The sequence below is a fragment of the Theropithecus gelada genome, chromosome 12 (assembly GCF_003255815.1).
Source record: "Theropithecus gelada isolate Dixy chromosome 12, Tgel_1.0, whole genome shotgun sequence".
Taxonomy (NCBI): domain Eukaryota; kingdom Metazoa; phylum Chordata; class Mammalia; order Primates; family Cercopithecidae; genus Theropithecus; species Theropithecus gelada.
Genome location: NC_037680.1, coordinates 28,335,896 through 28,358,106, shown reverse-complemented (window position 1 = coordinate 28,358,106; position 22,211 = coordinate 28,335,896). Strand labels below are relative to the sequence as shown.

General features: G+C 41.4%; 1 protein-coding gene across 3 annotated transcripts in view; it reads right to left on the bottom strand.

Annotated features, from left to right (window-relative positions):
- LYPD6B (LY6/PLAUR domain containing 6B) overlaps positions 1-22,211 on the bottom strand; it is a 198,083-nt gene that overhangs the window by 52,461 nt on the left and 123,411 nt on the right. The window contains exon 4 of one of the 3 annotated variants that reach the window (XM_025404751.1): positions 2,337-2,408. The exons of the other annotated variants lie outside the window; for them this stretch is intronic. The gene's annotated coding sequence lies outside the window, so the exon portion shown is untranslated. The remainder of the gene's footprint in view (positions 1-2,336; positions 2,409-22,211) is intronic. 3 annotated transcript variants of the gene reach the window in all.

The following is a 22,211-nucleotide window of genomic DNA, read 5'->3' as shown; positions in this document are numbered from 1 at the left end:
TGATGAGATGTTCACAGATGAAGATGCCATAAAATAAAGTAACTTACCCAAGAACTTGCAGCTAGCTTTGGCGCAGAGCTGAATCTGGGCTCCAAGCAAGCAGGACTCCTGCCCCACCCCACAGAGACCCCTCTCAAGACGCAAGGTATTTACAATGTGAGGGGATACAGGCACCCCACAATTCCAACCCAGTTGCCCAGAAAACAGAAATTAGCTATCATATACGGTGAGCAGAAGCTCCACACTTATCATGTAGGAGCAAGTCAAGGATATAACTTCTTGTGGTGTAGACTTAAGGCTCTCTAACCACACACATTTAATAGAGTACTCAGCAGCCATTAAAATAGGCAAAAGCACAAGAAACGACTTGTGTTACATTTAAAGTTCAAAACTTAAGTACATAGAGACTATGTGAAGAAAGTCAATACAAAGGGGAAAACAACAGCAAAATGCACTAAAGTGTTCATGACTACAAGTGGCACCTTTTAAAATTGAGTGATTTTTACTCTTAATTCTTTCTGCTGTTCTCCATGGGCCAAATATGCTTTAACGATCTTGAACTACTAAAATGCTCTTGAATTTGTTGGCTACCTTCATGCAGAAGAGATAGCTAGAGTGTCAATAGTAGGTGGTGGTTGGGGCAAAAGGGAACGTGACCAGGGGCGAGTGTGGACATTGAGTAAAGCTCAGTCGTAAATACTCCGCGTTGGTTGGCCCCATTCGGTGTTGTTTAATTGGTTACATCCCAGTTCCGCCACTTTTTGGGTTGATTGTCTAACTTTGGGCAACTTACTAATCTCTTAGGTAAGCCTCAGTTTCATCAACTGTAAAAGGTGGATATTAATAGACCCTTCCTTACAGGAATGCTGTGCAGACTGAGTGACAATGCATACAAAATGCTTAGGGTGTTGCCTGGTAGACAGTAAGAATGAATAAATGTTACCTGTAGTGATGGTGGTGATAGAGATGGTTAATAATAGAGTTACATCTTATCACCACAGTGGTGATGATGATGATGATGATCCTGACACTGTTTAACACTGTAACTAACAATGAATTACGTTTCCTTGCTTTGGAAAACGACCCAATGTTCCCATATGTCTTATGACTAGACCGTCATTCCTCTGATCTTCATGTCCTTTGGGTTTCTTACTAGCAGATTCTCAAGTTGAAGTTACAGCTCACATACCACCCAATATGCCCTGGGGAAAAGAGTGATGATAATATACAAATTCCTGCTTGTTGCCTTGGACCTTATTAGCGTCATAAAATGTTATCCATTTAGAAAGGCATCTTAGTAGATATTTTACAGAATGCTGCTTTGTACTTGAAACATATAATTATAATTAACAAACACGGGGGCTAACAATTCAATCTGCTCTTTAGGCAAGAAACAGGAACATAAACATGGCCCTGGCCAGATCAGCACATAATCTTAGATGATTTCCTTTGCATGTTTCCTCCCTCTCTTCCAGCCATCAGATGCAAAGTGGGAGGCCTGTTTGACAGGCAGAAGGCCTCTTGGCTTATAGTTGATAGTCTTGATAGCCAAGAAGACCACTGAGACAACCAGGCCCAGTCCCCGAAGCCCCACATAGGCATTCCTTGGCATTTGCCACCTGCCCTCAGAAAAACCAGACCTCTGATTTGATGTCTTCACCTAAAACAATGGAGTCAGGCCTGACACACTAACCTGGTCAGCCTGTGCAATAAGCACCACATCTAAAACCAAAAGGCAAAATGCATCAAGTAAAAAGCAATCATCAATTAAACACATAACTTTCAACGTGCCCACGTCCATCCATCCTGTCTCTCTCCTTTGTTGGGGTAACACTCTTGTCCTGTTTTAGATCAGTAAATATTTTCTAAGGCTTAACATGTAAAGGTCCTATAACTACAAATGCTCAATAATTAGTGCACATGTGTTCTAAGTGTATTTAGCAATGCATTTCATTTAATGCAGACACTTTTGAACACTGCTCCACATCCCCGACACACCCCCTATCCACCACTGAGAAGACTACTCTGAGGAAGTTCTCTTTCAATTGACCAGATTAGCTTCTGTGGTAAGCAGAGAAGTCTTTGATCTACTAACCATTCGCTGAGCATGGGGACTCCCCTTTTTGGTTCACCAGAATTGTAACTTAAGCTCAAGCCAGGCTTCCAAACCGCAGGATCACAGTGAGCAGTGAGGGCTTAGGATGGGAAACCGGGCAAACTGCCAAGGAGATGGGAAAAAGACACGATCCCAGGACTTTCAGGAGTCCATTCCCAACAACCTAACCAGAGCTCCCAAATGAAAAGCCGAGGGATGCCGTAACAGCTGCCATTCTTACCTCAAGAAAGAGAACGTGGTTGTCAGGTTCCTCTCTGGAACAGTGAAAAGGTTTGCACTCACAGTAATCAGCCTACCAGAGATAAAAAAGATAAGGTAAGAGCCACTGCTGACGATGAGTAACGTTCTTGAACAACTGGAATGTTTTCTAACAAAAGGCAGGTTTCTGAATGTTTGGAGACGTTTCAGAATAGAACAGCAATACAGTCAATTGAACAATATCAAATGCATGAAATCCCTGGAATCAAGTCAAGGTGGGGCCGTTAACATTACAGAGAGTGTGAGCTAGTGTTTTATTAACACACACCTGGGCCCCATCTAATTAAGACTGGTAATAATTGGTGAAATCATACACCTCATCACGTCCCGCCACAAAAATGGCTGTTTACCAAAGAGCTGGCAGAACTCTCTATAACACCGGCATATATCAGAGTATTTGGCAGGCCGTAGCATTCACACATTCAACATATCCACAATGAAGACTCTGTGCCATTTAACCTGGTTTGGAAGACAGTCCTACCAGCTGATGAAATAATGACAACATGAGTCTTGAACCCAGATGAGGAGGTGGGAGGGAACTGGAATGTTTCCATATATGCATTCAAATGAGCAAATATAAAAGACAAAACTTATGCCCAATTTTTTCTATTATATATTTATACCTTTTTTTTGGTAAGAGATGGGATCTCACTCTGGCCCAGGCTAGAATACAATGGTATGATCACAGCTCTCCGTAGCCTCAAATTCCTGGGCTCAAGCGATCCTCCCACCTTAGCCTCTTGAGTAGTTGGGACTTCAGGCATGTACCACCACACCTGGCTACTGTGATAGTTAATTTGATGCATCAACTTGGCAAGGCTATGGTGCCCCTCTGTTTGGTCAGACATCAGTCCATGCTGCCAAGAAGGTATTTTTTAGATGTGATTAGCATTTAAATCAGTAGATCTTGAATAAAGCAGATTATCTTTCATAATGTGAGTGGGCCTCACTTGATCAGTTGAGGCTTCAAAAGACTGAGGACTCCCAAGAAGGAATTTTGCCTCCAGCCTCTCTTTGGACTCAAGATTGCAACAGTAACTCTTCCTTGGATCTCCAACCTGGTAGCCTGCTGTGTGAATCTCAGACTTGCCAAGCCCCAGAATTGTATGAGAAAATTCCTTAAAATAAATCTCCTTGCCCCTACTCTCTCTCTTTCTACACACACACGCACACACACTCTCTCTTGGTCAGGGTTCTCTGAAGAACCCTAATTAGTGCTAGTATGCCATCTAATTTCAAAAAAGAATGAGTTCATTTGCAAAACATATATACTATGTAGAGAAGACAACATAAAAAGAGGCTATAAGAACACGAGAAAAAGTCCACAGAAATGTATGTTGTAAGGTGCTAAATTATTACTAGATGTGGTTCATAAATTAGGCTCTGAGCATGCTAGTAGCCAAAGCAAAGAAGAAAATAGACACACTATGGTCACATTGAACAAAATATAAAATACACATACACATACTCCTCAAGAGTGTTAGCTCCGTGTCATTGAGAAACGTCTTCCAAAGTGTCCCTACCTCAGGCAAATTATTAAAGGATCCTTTATCATCCACATTTGGGGAGGAAGAGGAGAGTAATTAATTAACAATGTCTCTAAGTATACACATTAGGGGGTCTCCTATAATGTCTTCTTACTGCATCCCACAACATGAAATATGACACCAAAGTACAACTCACTAAAGTGATCTGGCAAGGAAAAAAAACACATAAAAATCTGATTATCTGGCTTGATCCAGGGATAAAAGTTAGAATTTCTGAAAATACTAATGAACTCCATATCCTTTGAGATATTTTCCATAAATGTTATTATTTCTTCCAATAAAAAGTTGGGTAGGAATTGGTCTATAACTGTCTGAGACTACAGTCCTGGCAACAGCCTGAAGTAGAAGTTTTCTCTATTGCTGATTAGTGGCAAATCCATAGAAAAACTGCCCTCGGGCAGGTTTTTACGCTCAAGTAATGTATGTCTAAGGAATGCAAAGTTTAAATTGTGTATGTTTGTATGCATATAAGTCTGAAATATGCTTTCTGCACTGGAATCAATGTTTTAAAACTTTTTATTATGGTAAAACAAGCATAATAAAAAGTTTATCATTTCAGCCATTTTTAAAGTGTCTAATTCAGTGGCATTCAGTACATTCACAATGTTGTATGACCATCACCATTATCCATTCCTATAACTTTTTCAGCATCTCAAACAGAAACTTTGTACCCATTAAACACTAATTCCCCATTTCCTCTACCCCCAGTCCCTGGTAACCTCTATTCTACCTTCTGTCTCTTCTAGTTTGTCTATGTTAAGTACATCATATAAATAGAATCATACAATATTTGTCCTTTCTTGTGTCTGGCTTATTTTACTTAACACATTGTTTTTAACTTTCATCCATCTGGTAGTATGTAACAGAATATCATTCCTTTTCAGGGCTGAATAATATTCCATTGTAAGTATGTACCACATTTTACCCTGGAATCAATTTTTATATAGTTAATTCACCAAGTAACTATAGAGTACTTACAATATGAAAAGCCTTTTTAAAATATCAACTATATTCTTAAGAACTGCATATAAGAGGTAGAAGAGCTACTCCACAAGAAACCAGTTAATCATACAAATCCTACTTTCAGAATCAGTAGTAGCAGCAAGAAAACAAAAGTCTGTTAAATAGTTTTTCTTCCCTAAGGGTTTGGTAAATCTCCCCACCCCAATCTTAATTCATGTTCTTCATATTTAAAGCTGAAGCGAAACTACAATATCCCCTGCTATGCCTAACTCTTCATACCATGTGCCTAAAGCTTAGAATGTGTCATTTCTGACCCCCTACCCAGTGTTAATGAGCTTCTGTCAAAAAGCTGATGTCAAGAAGTCAGATACTGCAGTAACCTGAAGCATTGGTTTCTATCCCTGCAGGTAAAATATCATCCAAAAGTTTTTCACTTCTAGGGTATATAAATAAGGTAACCAGCCTTCTATGTGCAAACATGGGTCCTCAGAAGAACACAGCTCTCAGCAAGAGAATCTAATAGTTGAAAGAAAAGAAGAGAGGCTCTACTGCTGGTCTTCACTTTCAACATGTATAGAAGAGCAGATGGCATGAAGCAGGCATGTCAATGCACACCTGAGTTCACAAAACTGGCACAGTGTGAGTCATCAAAAGATGTCCAGAGGAATTCGACAAAAAACAACCATTTTTGCACACTGGCAAGGGAATTGCAAGCAAAATCAATAGCCATAAAGGATTCAGGCCACTTTGTTCAGCATAAACTTCTCAGCTGGGAGGATCTGCTGTCATCCCAGATTGTTAGCACTTGGCTGAGTTGAAGTTCATTCACTACTTTTGTGTTCAGGTAGTTGGGAACATGCCATTTAAACAACAAAAGCTGTCATAGAAAATTATAGAGAATTAAGTCTGGAATTCCTCCTGTGTGTTTTTAAAGACTGACTTCTAGAGCAACAGGTTTTTCTTTTTTTTAAAGACAAAATAAATACTGTTAAGATTGTTCTTTTTAGTATATAAGCAAGCAGTCCTTTGCCTCTAAAACAGGAGACATTCCCACAGGCTGCAGAAGCTGGACCCCAACAGGCTGAAACTAGGATGCTAACACAAAGGATCTCAAGTTAGCCTAATCAGGAGCCCCCGAATGAAAAAGGCACTCAGCTCTCTGTCCCAAGTAATTACTTACCCCATCTCAGGACATCAGTAATACGTATTCTGGATAGACGAGACGCACAATTTGAGCGCTAAACTTTTAACTGTGAATACCATTCCTACCCTCCAAGTGTAATTAAGTTAATTCAGGCCTTTTTGATGTACAACCACACCCCTACTCTTCCCAAAAAAGTCCCATTGGCCTGAATCCAATTATCAAAGGTAAGAACCCCAATAAGGCAATCAACGTTTATCAGTTATGAAATTGAACTTGAACTTGTAGAATGACAATTCCCTTCTGTTGTGGGCTAAATTACGTACCCCGACCTTACCACACCAGATTAATATGTTGAGGTCCTAATCCCCAGTACCTCAGAATGTGACTGTATTTGGAGAGTTTTAAGAGGTAATTAATTTAAAATGAGGTCATATGGGTGGGCCCTAATCTAATCCAATAGGTGTCCAATAGAAATAGGGACACAGACATACTGATGGAAGAAAATATGAAGACACAGGGATAAGACCAGCCACAGGCTATGGAGACAGGCCTCAGAAAGACCCAACCTTGCTGACCTGACACCTTGATTTTGAACTCTCGGCTTCCAGAAGTATGAGAAAATAAATTTCTCTTATTTAAGCCACATCATCTGTGGTGCTTTGTTGTGGAAGCCTGAGCTAATACACCTTCCTTTCTCTTTCTCCTCCGATTGCCAGGATTCCCAGGGAAAAGTCTGGAAAGGTCACAGGGACACTCTGTGTCCTACTCAAGGACCTCACTGTCATTCATTCCCTTATCCCCAAGCAGGGTAATCTCTAAATCCAAAGAAAGTGACAGACAGGAACACCTCATAAACATCGTGAAGATCCCGACTCTGAAACAGGAGACCACTGCCTTCCCCATGCCCTCTGATCTCCATAGCATGGGACCGTTCCGCACCCTTCTCAAATGCTCTGTGCTGACTAGAGGTTCCACTGCAAACAGCATCTTTGGGATGCTGTTTTCAAAAATCGTATCCTCACTTCTCTTACCTTGACACCCAGGGCTGGCTCAGATGCCTTAACCAATCATAGTTTCCTCTCTTTCTGAAAAGAAAAGGAAGAGTAGGGGCAAAAATCCTTGCACATTACAGAAGCAAGTCCAGAGTAAGACATTATCAGCAACAAAAAGACTCCCAGTTGCCTCAAGGCTTGATTCATAAGTAATCACTTTTTCCTTCACTGGAAGAGTTCACACAGGAGAAGTGATTGATGTCCTTTGTCAGTGCTGGGAGCCATGAACACCATAGTTAATTTCTACAGCCTTCACAGACAATGTTTGACCTATAGCATAGGTGGGCATTAGGTCCGACTCCCAATCCCATGGCTCAAAGGAGATTGCAGTGTATTCAGAAGGGGAATAAAATAAAATGGACTGCTGGGAGGCAAGTCACAAGTGACAGTGGTAGAATGAGGGGCCACTTAACCTGTCCTCATGTCCTAGATCCATTACACTCCCTGGTCTTGCTCCCCAGCCTCTGGACAAAGCCAAAACAAGCTGAGCGCAGTTTTACCCAGAAGTATCCACAAATGAATACAAAATTTCCTTTGGTATTAGAAGTAATGCCCTCCAGCACTCCCTGGGGCAGCAAACAAGGCCCTTGGATCTCTCCAGGCTGCAGTGATGGGCTGGGAGTTCTCATCCAGGGCACATTGCAGCCGTAGGGCAATACTGACACTTGCACCTGCCAAGTTGCAGCAGTGGAAGGAAAAGGAGAGGGCCTGATGCAATTAGCCAGGTGAATAGAGAACTTGTCAAACCATTTAGATAAGACAGTCCATGAATGCATTCAGTTCCCATGACCAGAGGGTGATTGTGCTTCTGCCGGCTGCTGATTCTGCAGGCTGCAGAGCATTTTCCTAGTAAGGAAGTGAGAAGCAAAAGGATGATTTCTCAGCCTGCAAGTTCCAGGGCTCTTGTGGTAATTCAGCATGCATCACGCCTCAAACCAAGAGGTAATTTTACTTTAAGGGATCAGGAAACATACCCTTGACACTGAGTGACTTTGTAACAGAATCTCAAACTCGATGGTAGATTTTTTTAAAAATCAAGTATCCAATTAATAAAAAAGAAACAAAGCTTCCATATGCAGTTCAATATTCCTTACTTCCCTTACCAATTGGTTATGTATTAGCTTTGCTAAATGATTTTGTTTCAATTGTTGGATTGTGAGTATTTGGGAAATCCATATGGAATCGTATTATCTTGTATCTCTTTCAGTACCTAGTGATATAGCATTGGACACAAAATAGAAACTCAATAAATGCTCTATTACTGATTGCTTCTTGCTTTTGAAATAGTTTTTCCTGTAGGGAAGCAAATCTACTGTACCTGCCTCATTTTTGAATAACATCACTCCGCCACTCTCCCCACCCCACCCCATCCACATCACCAAATGTTGCTAACATCAGCAACAGGATCTTCTCAATGAATATCTATCTTTTCAGTGGATCACATAAAATAACAAAGTTCAGGATGGAGCTGGTTGGTAAATTCTTGTGCTCGATGTTTAAATCTGAACATAATCTGAATTAGTTTCCTAGGTCTGCTATAACAAATTACAAAAAAAAAAATTGGTGGCTTAAAACAACAGAAATCGATTCTTACATTTCTGAAGGGCCAGAAGGCCATAGTCAAAGGTGCTAGCAGCGTTGGTTCATTCTGGAGGCTTGGAGGAAGATGTGTTTCAGGCCTCTCTCCTCCTAGTTTCTGGTAGTTCTAATAATCGTTGCCATGCTTTGGCTACATAACTCCAATCTCTGCCTTTTCTTCACATGCCCTTCCCCTTGGGTCTATATGTCCCCTCATTTCTCTTAAAAGGACACCAGTCATTGGACCTAGGGTCCATACTCAATCCAGGATGAGCTCATCCTGAGATTCTTAATCACATCTGCAAACACACCAGAGGTTGGGACTTGGATTTTTTTTTTTTGCCGGGGGAGGGGGAAGGCGCGGGGAGAGGAGATACAAATCCATTATAATATTCAAAACGAGAAGACATCATCTTGACCACAAAACTCCATCTTCTTCCCCATTCTCTTCATATTATTAGAATTGCCATCCTCCTAGTCAGGAGCCAGGCTGAATTCTTGAGTCATCTTCAAGGGCTCTCACCTTGTTGCTCCCCAATGCCAATAAATTCCATAATCCACAGTAATGAAGGACAACTGAATCAGCTGTGCCCTGCAAAAGTGATCATGCCTGTCCTCTCTTTTCCATGCCTGCCATCACAATCACCCTGGGCCCAGCTGGGATCACCTGTCTTAGACCAGGTCAAGACTTTTTTTTTTTTTTTTCTTTTTGTCACAGAATCTCGCTCTGTCGCCAGGCTGGAGTGCAGTGGCACGATCTCGGCTCACTGCAATCTCCACCTCCCAGGTTCAAGCAGTTCTCCTGTCTCAGCCTCCCAAGTAGCTGGGACTACAGGAACGCACCATCACACCTGGTTAATTTTTTTGTATTTTAGTAGAGACGGTGTTTCACCATGTTGGCCAGGATGGTCTCAATCTCCTGAACTCATGATCTGCCTTCCTCGGCCTCCCAAAGTGCTGGGATTACAGACATGAGCCACCGCATCCGGCTAAGACTTCTTCTTAACTATTCTCCCAGTTTCCTTTACTGATCATACCACATACTACTGCCTTAAACAGATCCTGACTATCCCATGACACTGTCCAAAAGCTTTCAGTGTCATTGAACCAAATAAAACCCAATCTATTTATAACCAAGCACCCAGGCCCACTAGAATGGGTGCCAAACCCCTCTCACAAGCGTATTTTCCACTGCTGTCCTCCATTTGGTCCAAGCCCTGGTCAAAACAGATGACTGACTGTCCTTAAATAGAGCCTCCAAGTCTTGGAGGACTCTGCCTGGGCTTTATTCATTAATTCAAGAAGCCCCTATCTCAACCCGTGTTCCTTGTTAATATCGTACACAGAAAAGCCCAGCTCAAAACAACTCATCTAAAAGACCCTGTTCAGCTTTTATCCACCACACTGAATTCCTCCTTTTAAAATTTAACAGCATGCTTGACAGACGAGGGATTCTTGTTTTCTCCTCTCTTAGGGTATTTACTGCTCCATTAGGGGACTTAGTGCTTCCTTAGAGCACTTGCCATAAGCCTCATGGCAGAGTATAGATGGAACTGTTACCCACTGCAATGCCTAGGTGACTTAGCTGGACCCCTACCCCACTTTTGTTGCCCAGTGTTTCTGCAACATAGCTAAATGCCTACTGAGCTTTAACCCTGCTTATTTTTAGGAAACAGGATGTCTGGGGTCAGAAGTTCCTTCTTAGGCAGCTTACTCAACCTCTGAAGAACCTCTAGCTTCATTATAATTCAATTTCCATACTGAATGACACTCCCACGAGTGCTAAGACGGTTGACAATCACAATGACAATGACTGGATGAGACGAAAAAAGGACAAAATTAAGGAAACTCTTTGATTCCTAGAAAATCTTTATCCCTTTCGAAGAAAAAGCATGAATATGCCTCCCACTGTTCTTAATGCCCAGCCCCTTCATTAAGGACGCCCCATATCCGTAACTTCCAGTTCGTAGGAACCCAGAAGTTGATTTGTGAGCTACACTCCCACTTGTCCAATTCCATAGCCACTGACCAAAGCCTGTGGTGCCTGACACTCACTTTTGGTTTTGTGTGTTGGCTTCATGAAAATGAACAGGAAAGAGCCCCTTTCCGGGGTAACCAGGACCCTGGGTAACAGAACTCTGCTTTAGTTACATACATACCCCATGATCTAGCACAGGGTCTTGCATATGACATGCACTCATAAATATTTGATCAATAAAAGATATATAGAACAGGTGAATAATACAGCCCCTGCCTTTAAGGAGCTTGCATTTGGGGACCGGGGAGAATGCGATAAGCATAAAAGTGAGTAACAATGACCTATACCATAATATTCTAAGTATCATAAAAGAAATATAAATGAAATTATGTAGGGAGCACAAAAAAGAAAGCTTTTCAAAAGAAAGGAGTTTTATGAAGGAGGTAGAACTTCAAATAGATCTTGAAGGAGAAACAATATATTGGTGAGCAAATGTCAGAGAGTGAGGGAAAAGAGTTAAATACAGAACCAAAAGCATCTGCAAAAAGCACAGAATGGTGAGTAGTGGAAGGCAAGGCCAGAAAGTGAGGCCAGCATCTGGAATACCACAATAAGGAATTTGAAATTGAGTCTGCAGGAGACAGGAGCCACGGAAGGCTTTGGAGCAGAGGTGTGATGTAGCCACATCTGCATTTTCAGATGACCATTTACACAGCATCACAGAAACCAAGCTGGGATGTGCATCAGAATCACCTGGAGAGTTTCCAAATTGCTTAATATACACAGAAAAGTACAAATAACAATACAACACTTCTCCATTCTCCAACAAGACACCAAGAACCAAGCTAACTTGTTCTATAGAATCCCTGAGGAGTTTGGCACCTAAGGACATTCATTGGCAAGAAGGCAGGGGTGAATCTTAGGTTGAAAACAAGGTGATTTTTAAAAAGTAGACAGAACAACTTAGACCTCCAGAGCATCTCCTGAGCCCTATATGGCACGGCACTGATCCTATAGAAGATTAGAGCTTCCTCCTTTGGAAAAATTTAACTAGAGGGTTCTCTGGACTTGAAAGCATCAGGCAAAATGAAGCAGTGGATAAAGTATGGCAGGGAGAACTGGGAGATTCAGCCACAGTCTGAACACTGAAGCACCCCGCACCTATACAGCTGCAGAAACACAAGCCTTCTCCCTGTGTCCTCCTTCCCACCTGGCCTCCCTCCTCCAGGAGATTGGAGAATTCTTCTCTGGAGAAACTACAGGGTCCCAGAGGACACCATACATACCTACCATACAGCGCCTACAGGAGAGCCCCACCTACTCATACTGAACTTTCAGCTTAAAGACAGCCCAGGATCACCAGACATTGGAGGTAAACCTCCCACATGAAAAAGTGGGTCCAAAAATAACAAATAATACATGGACCTCAGAGACAATAAGGCATATGAAAACTATGTATTTTTTTCTCAAAAGATAAAAATGTCATCTGGTTATTGTTTTATACATCCAATATTTCTTTGTAAAAGGAATAATGAAAATAGGGTAGGACTCTTAGAAGTAAAAAGAAGTTAGAAATTTTAAAAAAATCAGTAGAAGGGTTAAAGATGATGTCAAAGAAATCTTTCAGAAAGTAGAAACATTTGTGAAGGGAAATGATAAAGGCACAGAAGATCAGTACACGAGCCAAACGAGTTCTAGAAACAACCAAGGGAAGAAAAATGTAAGCTAAGAAATAATCAAATAAATATATATTTTTAATTTTCTACTACTAAAATACATGAGTCTCCAGTTTGAAAGGGCTCAGAGAAGGCCCAGCAAAATGAATTAAAAAAATACATGTACATTATTGTGAAATTTCAGAACCAGAGAAAATCTTAAAAGTTTCTGGAGAAGAAGGGGAAAAAATTACAAATAAATGATCACAAACCAAAATGACATCAGACTTTTCCATAGCCACATATATAGAAAAGCATGGAAAGTAACTACAAAATCTTAAAACAAACAAACAAACAACAAACTATTTCACTCTTTGTTCAGCACTTAAACTTGAGAGATAATTTTTCTGATACAGAATTAAAGATACTTTTAGATATGCAAAGGGTCAAGAATTTGACCTCCTATTAAAAGATGCCTAGGAAGTAATCAGGGGGTGTGCACAAGCAAAACAAAAGAGTAAGCAAATAAAGAGGATGACGGATTCAGAAAACAAGAATATCGTAACAAAGAACCACCACAAAGGGAAATAGCAATACAGCAGCTCCACACCAACCATACAGAGCAACCCATCCACATTAACGCAAGAGGACTCAGGGCTCCAAGCTGCTTGTAGCAATGATGTTTACATATACTCAGTCAATAATATTCTAGGTAAAGTGAGAAGATATACAAGAAAGGGAGTAGGTGATCACAGTACATGTTGGGTAAGCAGTGACAAATTGCAGACTTATAATGTCAATTGTTACCACTAATTTAACTAGAGACTTTTGATATAACAAAAGGTCATAGATAACATCCAAAACTGATAAGACAAGGAAGAGTGGTATATGCATGTTATTTAGAAATGCAGAGGTCAATACCAAAAGAAACAGCTACAACAATAAAGGAAGGTGGTCTCTACAGAGCAGGACTAAAGGATGTGGATCACAAGGCTTCCATTATATGCCCTTTAGAGGTTGTATGGAGATATAGAAAGGGGAAGGATTGATTCATGGATACTTTCTGAGGGTAGACGATATGAAGGAAAGTTGAAGATGTTCTTCTACAATTAGAAGTAGGGGAGGTTGGTTATACACAGGGAATGAATCAGGGGGTTAGGGAGGGTGAGAAAAGAATTTAATCAAGGAACCCACATTATGGTGCATGTGATACATTCTTGTTCCTTGTGCAGAAGTCTTCCCTGGCTGCTTGGAATATGAATTCCTCAAAGGCAGGTACTTCCTTTGTACCTTCTACAGGAATTTGCATTCAGTAGTTATTTTAAAACTGTAAGTTGAATGTTTGAAAAATCAACTAAGATTAATAGGGCCAGCAATTACTATGCAGACAGGACATAGGGGTGTGTGTGTGTGTGTGTGTGTGTGTGTGTGTGTGTGTGTGTGTGTGTAGGATTTGAGTACAGGAGGAGACTAATTTATGCTCAATAAACTATGAATGAAAGAAAAATAGAATATAAAAATCACACACAAAATTAACTCTTGGAAATCTTTCTAGGGAGCTTAGTTTCTTGGTTTGGGCTTTGTTTTTTACCTATAAATGAAGAAAATAACATGTGAAGACACATAATTCAAGTTCCTTCTATTAGGCTGGTGCAAAAGTAATTGCAATTTTGCCATTACTTTTAATGGTGAAAACTGCAATTACTTTTTCATCAACCTCATAGACCTCTGATCATTCTTGTGTAACTCCAAATGCCTGGAATGTTCTTCCTCCCCCCACCCCTTGTCAATGTATCCTTCAGGTTTGAGTTTAGTTGCTTTCTTAAAGGTCTTTCCACGCCCTCTTCTGCTTTCGTTAGTTCCCTGGGTACTCTCCCTCATATACAGCACTCACCACCTCTTCACAGCACTTAGCATCATTTCCAATTACACATTTGATTTGGTGTTGCAACTACTGTTTGCTCAATAAGACTGCAGGTTGTAGAAGTCTGTAAAACACATGTTCATCCACTGTCCCATAATCCTACTCTTTTCAGGTCAGCCAAGGGCTCTTGTCACACCTGTGAGCCATTGCATCCAGGCTTCCTCAGCGCTGCTCTAAATAAGAGGAGGCAAACTGGCAATCTAGAGGGTACAATGGCCCAGAGAGGTGTTTAGTTTGGCTAACACAGTTTTTTAAATGGAAACATTCACACTAAAGTCTGTATTTCTAACCTCTATTGAAATAACAAAAGGGCTGGCCATTTCTGCTTTACATGATAACACCACATGTCTGGAACTAGAGTGAGAAAAGAGACAGGCCAAAAATATATAAGCCTGGACATCCCTCTAAGGAGATGGTTCAGAGCTACAATGAATTTGCAAAAGGTCCATGACCCAAAAAGAGATTAAGAGCCTTGAAACAGCCCCTCTTCCTTCCCCAACATTTTATCATCTTCTAAGTGTTTTGCCCTCTGCTCGCCCCACATCTGCAGTTTGGCAAAGATCCGAATTTCACTCCTTTAATCTCTTTTCAGTCACTCCCTCCAGCCCTTAATCACTTTTATGACTCTTTCCTAAAAGCCTCCAATTTGTCCAAATCCAACTGTGAAGTCCTGCATTTCTTTTCCCTGGAAAGATGTAACACAGTTTAGAATTACTAAGCAAGGGTTCACCTAAAAGCTTTTAGAAGAAATATCCAAGATTTGACATGTTAAATCAATTTTCACATGCAGCTGCTCAATTCAGAAAGGAAAATGCAGGGCATTCCAGAGAACGGAAGGCACTGGGATATTGCATAGAGATACTTCCTTTGCCTGATTGTGTACTGAACTGACAGGCAAATGGGTCAAGAGAGATTTGCTCCATTAGCCATCTTGAATATCCTGAAAACAGAAGAAGAATGGAAACTACCCATAGCTCAGAACACATGACTACCATCATTTCTGACTATACACGCACACAACTGAAAACACCCTACACACGCGCACACACACACACACACACACACAGGCCCATGTACATAAATTTGCAATCAGCCAATCAGCCAAACCTGCCCTACTCAATCTTGAAGCTTCTTGTAGTCACATCAAAGCATCACACAAGGCTGGGCACGGTGGCTCATGCCTGTAAACCCAGCACTTTGGGAGGCCAAGATGAGTGGATCACCTGTGGTTAGGAGTTTGAGACCAGCCTGGCCAATATGGTGAAACTCTGTCTGGACTAAAAATACAAAAATTAGCCGGGCGTGGTGGCGCTCGTCTGTAATCCCAGCTACTCCGGAGGCTGCAGGGGGAGAATCACTTGAACCTGGAAGGTGGAGGCTGCAGTGAACTGAGACTGTGCCATTGCACTCTAGCCTGGGTGACAGAGAGAGACCCTGTCTCCAAAAACAAAACAAAACAAAACACACACACACACAAACAAGCAAACCCTCAAACAAAGCATCACACAGTATGATCTGACTGGAGGTAGTCACAATACATAAATTCCTATCAGATGAGAATTCATTTAAATTCCTCTCAAAGCTTTTCAAGAGGCAGAAAAACCTGTTCTTCAGCGATACCCTCCCCTGGATTAATGACTTGGGTTACCCTGTTTATCACAAATTAAGGTAACTTAGTAGTTGGATTGATAATAGCTCTTCCTCCTCAGATTGCTTCACTATGGGGTTTCTGCTTGATTTTTTGTTTTGTTTTTGTTTTCTTTTGAACATGTAGAGTTTGGGGTCGCATATCAACCCCCAAACCTCCTGGAAGCAGAGTAGGCATCAGGGCCTTGGGCAAAGCAAGGCTCAAAGAGAATTTGAGTCAACGCTCCAGGAACCGCTGAGAAGCGGGGTTCTGCTTCTCTGCCCTGGAGTCTCAGACCGTGTGGGAGGAGCCCTTCATCTGACCATCCTCAGCAATCCCACTGGAGGGATGAGGCCTCAGGAGGGTGCCCGTATTTGTGATACAATTCTAGAACTTTCCACGTGTGCACCTCGAGTTTCTTGTGCCCTACCTGACAGTGTTGTGAAGAAATAAAAAATAAAAATAATTTATAGAAGATTCTACAGTGTTTGAAATATGTTCCAGCAGGTAAGCACAAGGGTCTTCTAATTCCACAGCTACCAGCCCTAAAGTCTCCAATGCCTATTGTTTGTTATTATCGGAATTTTCCTGGAGTTGCTTTTCCTTCACACATCCTTGGGGTTGTTAATATTTGGAGTCTCTGGGGAGTGGTCTCTAACAGCCATAATTCAGCCAAGACTGTCTAAACTGAGAGGGTCTTTAAGATATAGGGGTTCTCTTCACTGGGCCTTCCAAATGACCCCTAACCTGATTATAATACTTATCTACAAAAATGCCTCCAAAGGCTCCCACTGCTCCTCAGACAAATGCAAACTCCTTTCACACAGCCTGGTGTGGCCCGGCCCTGCTGCCTACCTCCCATCTTGCCACTGCCATTCTCCCTCATCCACACGGCCTTCTTTCTGAGGTTCATATTTGCCACACTCCATCCTTCTGCAGAGCCTCTGTATACAGCATCCCGCCCCTCCCCTACGGTGCCCCTTCCTCCCTTTCACTTGCTCTTAACTCTTAGTCTTCCTTTCTATCTCAGTGTATGCACCACTCAGCCTGGAGAACCTGGCCTCTCTCACCAAGATTAACTCCACCTAATAAAGGCTCACAGCACAGTCCATTCCTCATTCTCCCATGAGCATGCCACATCACTGCAGTTTTGCATGTGCTTGTATAATGACATGATTAATATCTGTCCCTTGCATTGGATATTAAGCTCTGCGAGGATAGGACCGTGTCTGTTTTTGTTCACTCATATCATCATTGGTACAGAAGAGGTTTAATGAATATCAGATGGACATGCAGATGGAGGCATGAATACACCGTCTCAGCAGAACTGTCTTCTTCCCTGCCCTAGTTTGCATACCTTATCCTCTCCAGTTTTCACCTCTGGCCATATGTTTCCTCTGCCCAGAAGTTCCTTTTCCCCAACTGTCACCTGTTTTCTTCAGAGGTCTGCCTCCCCTACTATGAGGAACAAACCTTGTGCACCTTCCTGGATTCCTTAAAGCATTGCCTTTATTTCTCTTTCTTTTGATTGGCACCCTCACTTTCACTGGGTCACCACTCTGTTTTGCATTGACCAGAATGCCACACCACGGAGCTTCCTGAGAAGTCTCTGAGGGGTGGAGGATGCCAACTTCAAGTGAAGTAGCATTAGCAGCTCATGGGACAAAATTTTGCTGATGTTAAAAGGGAGAAGTGAGGGAGGCTGGCAGATACATCCACCCCTCTTTCTCTCTTCTATGGGCTTTTTCAACATGTGGCCCCTCCTTGTGATCCTCCTGTATTAGTTGCAGAAGAGACAGATGTGGTTCTTCAGGCTTGCCGGAAGGCATCAGTCAGCACAATAAAGTATCCCAGTGCGTTCACTGTATCTTCCCCTGTCTCACTTCTCTTTTCCCTCACTCTCGCCGCTGGGCTGTGTCTTCCGAATAAATTGTTAGCATCTTAATCTTTTTCTCAGACTCTGCTCTCTTGAGCATCCAGGCAGATATCCTGTGATACCCCAGGTCCCCTCAAGAGCACAACTGCATTTATTATCCAAGCACACAATCCAGTAGTTTGAGAAAGGTTTCTCTCTAAATATCCTGTGAAAGGATGAGGCTATTGGAAACTTGGCCTGGACTAACAGAAGGAAACTCATAATGCCTCTGCTTGAATCTGCTCTAGTCAGAACCCACCATCAGTAGCACTGATTTTAATTCTGAGAAGTCTAATTTAAAACTCTGTTTCTCAACATTTTCAAATGATGGACCACTTAAAGAATCTGATGGAGGTTATGAACCCCTCTTCCCAGAAAAAATGCACATATGCATCTGTTCACTGTCAGTTCAGGGGGTTCTCAGGACCTCTGAAGCCCCATTCGTAGATTTCATATTAGGAAACACAATCAATGGGCAGTGACAGGTAGAGCAGTTGACACCAGGTTTCATAGGGAACAGCGGAAAGAACAAATTCAATACAAATCAGGGGTGGAAGACGTGAAAGTTTGTGTATTTGAAGGCATGTCAAGTGGAAAAGCCATTAAATGTTTGTTCCTATAGTATCTCCTCTTCTGGGGGTGACTTCTCTAATTTCCACAGAAAGGTTTTGCTGTCCTAGCCTCATGAGTATGCTGTAATTCTTACTTATAAAATACTACTAGTCTTGGCCGGGCACCGTGCTCACGCTTGCAATCCCAGCACTTTGGGAAGCCAAGGCAGGTGGATCACTTGAGCCTAGGGGTTCAAAACCAATGTGGCCAACATGGTGAAATCTCATCTCTACTAAAAATACAAAAATTAGCCAGGTGTGGTGGTAGGTGCCTGTAATCCCAGCTACTTGGGAGGCTAAGGCAGGAGAATCCCAGCTACTTGAGAGGCTAAGGCAGGAGCCCAGGAGTTCAAAACCAGTGGGGCCAACACGGTGAAACCTTGTCTCTACTAAAAATTAAAAAAAATAGCCAGGTGTGGTGGTGGGTGCCTGTAATCCCAGCTACTTGAGAGGCTAAGGCAGGAGGTGGAAAGCGCAGTGAGCCAAGATCACGCCACTGCACTCCAGCCTGGGTGACGGGGGAGGCTCTGTCTCAAAAAAAAAAACAAACAAACCAAAAAACAAAACACACACACACACACAAACAAAAACGAAAAAACAAAACAAAACAAAGAAAACCTAGTCTTTCATCTAAAGGGCCAGATAGAGGTTCCACTTTGGACAGAAATGTCAAAAAAGACAGTGCCCAAAGACCTCACCCCCATTCTTGTTTTCTTTCTTCTTCATAAAAGTCATTCTGAGCTTGTACGCCATACAGAAACTGGCAGGAGGCTGGCTTTCAGGCCATAGTTTGCCATCCTCTGCATTAAGCTGAAGCCACTGATGAACCAGTCCATCTCCCCCATCATACTACAAGCTCCTCTGAGGCAGAAGTCATCATTTATTTTGCCCTGGGTCCCCAGTTCTAACACAGTGATAAGTACACAGTCGAAGGTTAATATATGTATGTTAGAGGAAAGGATCCGCCACAAAGACCTCCCTTATCATGCAGTTTGAACTGATCTCATCTCATCTCTCAGGACCTGCTGATCACACTTACCCAATTATGTGGAGTGCTGTGGCTGTCCACTGACTTGAGAGGCTTAACAAAAAAACCAGAGAATCCTTTCTTTGCCAATTTTCAGGTTGTTTTTTGAGTTTCTGATGTGAAAAGCATAAAATAACCACTCACTGCTTATTTCCATAGCTAGCCTTTTAAAAGTAATATTCGAAGTGGGGATGATGCCAAGAAATCTGTTAAATATTCTTGTGCAGCTGTTCACATCTTAGCATTTAATTAGTTATAATTGCAATTTAAAAACAATTAAACTCTGTGGGAGTTATTTACTGCATCTCGTGGTGATTCTGTCTTTATGCTCCTCAGAGGAGACAATTGGAAGGAGAGATCTGCTGAGATTGATAAGACAAGTTATTGTCACCCATAGTTAATTTCCCTTGTCATTGTTTTAGGGTGACGGAGGTGTGACGATTTTTTGTTGTTGTTGTTGTTGTTGTTTTGTATCACATGTTACAATTTTAGAACACAAATTTCTAAACTTTTCAAATGGTATAGTCAAAACATGGTGTAGATCTGTAGTTTTCTCTCACATCCTCAGCATAGGAAGACCAAGAAGAACCACCATTTCTCACCAAAGGTCCCTGCCCAGATCATAAACTCATTGTCTTAAAGCTGGAACTAAAATTTACATACAATGACCCAAGAAGCTGAGATGGAAAAACAAAGGGGAATTCGAGTGTGCTAATGGTCTCATCTTGTACAAATAGAAACTACCAATTAAATTAAACTTTCCTGGGAAATAAGTGGATTTATGCATCTTTTTAAAAGTGTAGTCCATATATGTAATATCATAGATGGGATCATGGGGGAAATAATGGACAAAAGGAAAAGATCTAAGGAAATCTGAATAAATATGGACGTTAACTAATAATAACGTATCATTATTGTCTCATTAATTGTGAAAAATGTACCATACTGATGTAAGATGTGAATAATAGCAGAAACTGAGTGTGGGGTATATGTGAAGTCTTTGTACTATCTTTTCAACTTCTCCACACATCTATAACTATTCTAAAGTAAAAAGTTTATTAATTTCTAAAACTAAGGGTATTCCCTAAAGAATACAATTAAGATATGTAGCTTGTAATCAGATGAAGGAGGAAAAAGTTGGTTTAAAAAAATATTTAGTTCAAGAGGGCAGGAAACCAGGTGTAGTGGCATGCCCTTGTAGTCCCAGCTGCTCAGGGGGCTAAGAAGGGAGGATCACTTGAGACCAGGAGTTCAAGGCCAGCCTGGGCAAAATAGTGAGACCCTATCTCTAAAATTAAAACATTTATTTTAAAAAAGACAGGAAATAAGAAAAAGTTGTCTATGGGGGGAGAGGTTGATAAGCATTATACACAACACACACAAAAGAAAGTCGCAAAAGCAAGGTTTGTATTTTAAGGATGCAGTTTCTCCTGTCCTGTTCCCCTACTTTAATATTTGGCTGGCACTCCCCAATTCCCTTCTCATTCAAAACTTCTTTCACTCGTATCCCAGACCCCTTATCAGTGATCTGCGATTCAATCAACCAATGAACAAATATTCACTGAGCCCCTGGTGCTGGTGTAAGATCCTCAGTAAATGCTACATGACCCCATTCCTGGAAAAAAGCAAGGCAGCTGCCCCATGGGTCTTCCTCAGGGGCACCTCCCAAGCCCGGTGCAGTGCTGGCTGCACCCGGCTGGCACTCAATACACATTTGTCCAGATTGTCTCCCCGGCCTGGGTCTGCATCCTGGCTGCGTGATGAAATCACCTGGGGAACTTTCAATAAACGCCAATGCCCAGAGCCACGCCAAACAAGATTCCAATTTAACTCGTCTTAAGTGAAGTTAGCCAGAACACCAGTATTTTTTAAAAGCTGAGCAGAAGTTTTTAATACACAGCAGGGTTTCTTATACAGGAATCCATAAGGTAAGTGACAGCAGACTAAGTCTCGATGTTATCAGTTAACGATTGTAACAGTACAGGTATGAGAATTCTAAATTACTACTATCGTCTCTCCAGCAGCTACCAACTCACTGTGCAGACAAGACTGGAGTTACGCAGCTGCAAACCAGGGAGCACCAAAGACTGCCAGCAAGCCACCAGAGGCTGGAAAGAGGAGAAGAAAGATTTCTCTATAGATCTTAAAGGAAGCATGGCCTTGCTGACACCTTGATTTCAGACTTCTAACATCCAGGACTATGAGACAATAAATTTCTGTTGTTCTGAACCATCCAGATTGTATTACTTTGTTACAGCTGACCTAGGAAATTAAAATTAATACAGCTTCCAATTAGGTACGGGGGGTAAAAGAAGAATAAGATAAAACTTCATAATCCAACAGAAGGTTGGAATTTTTTTAATAGTAAAAGGAAAAAAAGTAAGAAAGATTTCATATAACAAATACAAAATAATATGGCAGAAATAAATTCAATGTATCAGTAATTCAGAAACTATGGACACATTACATTCACTTGGATTGCAAAACGTTGAATGGCTTTACAAATCTGATTCATTGCTATGTAATTCCTAGTGACATTTCCAGAATAACAGAACAAAATGATAGAAAATATATAAAAAATACAGAAGATGAAAAGACACACCAAACAACTTAAAAAAAAAAAAAAAAGGCTGAGATGGTAATACTGATATCAGAGGCAAAAGGCAACAATTCATAGTGACAATGTACCAAGATGTCCCTAAACAACACAGCCTACAAAAATTTAGAGGAAAAACTGACAACTCTGAGGAGAAATGGAAAATCCCACAGTGGAAAGTCAGTAGGGTTACAGATGATGTGAACATGACCAGCAAGAT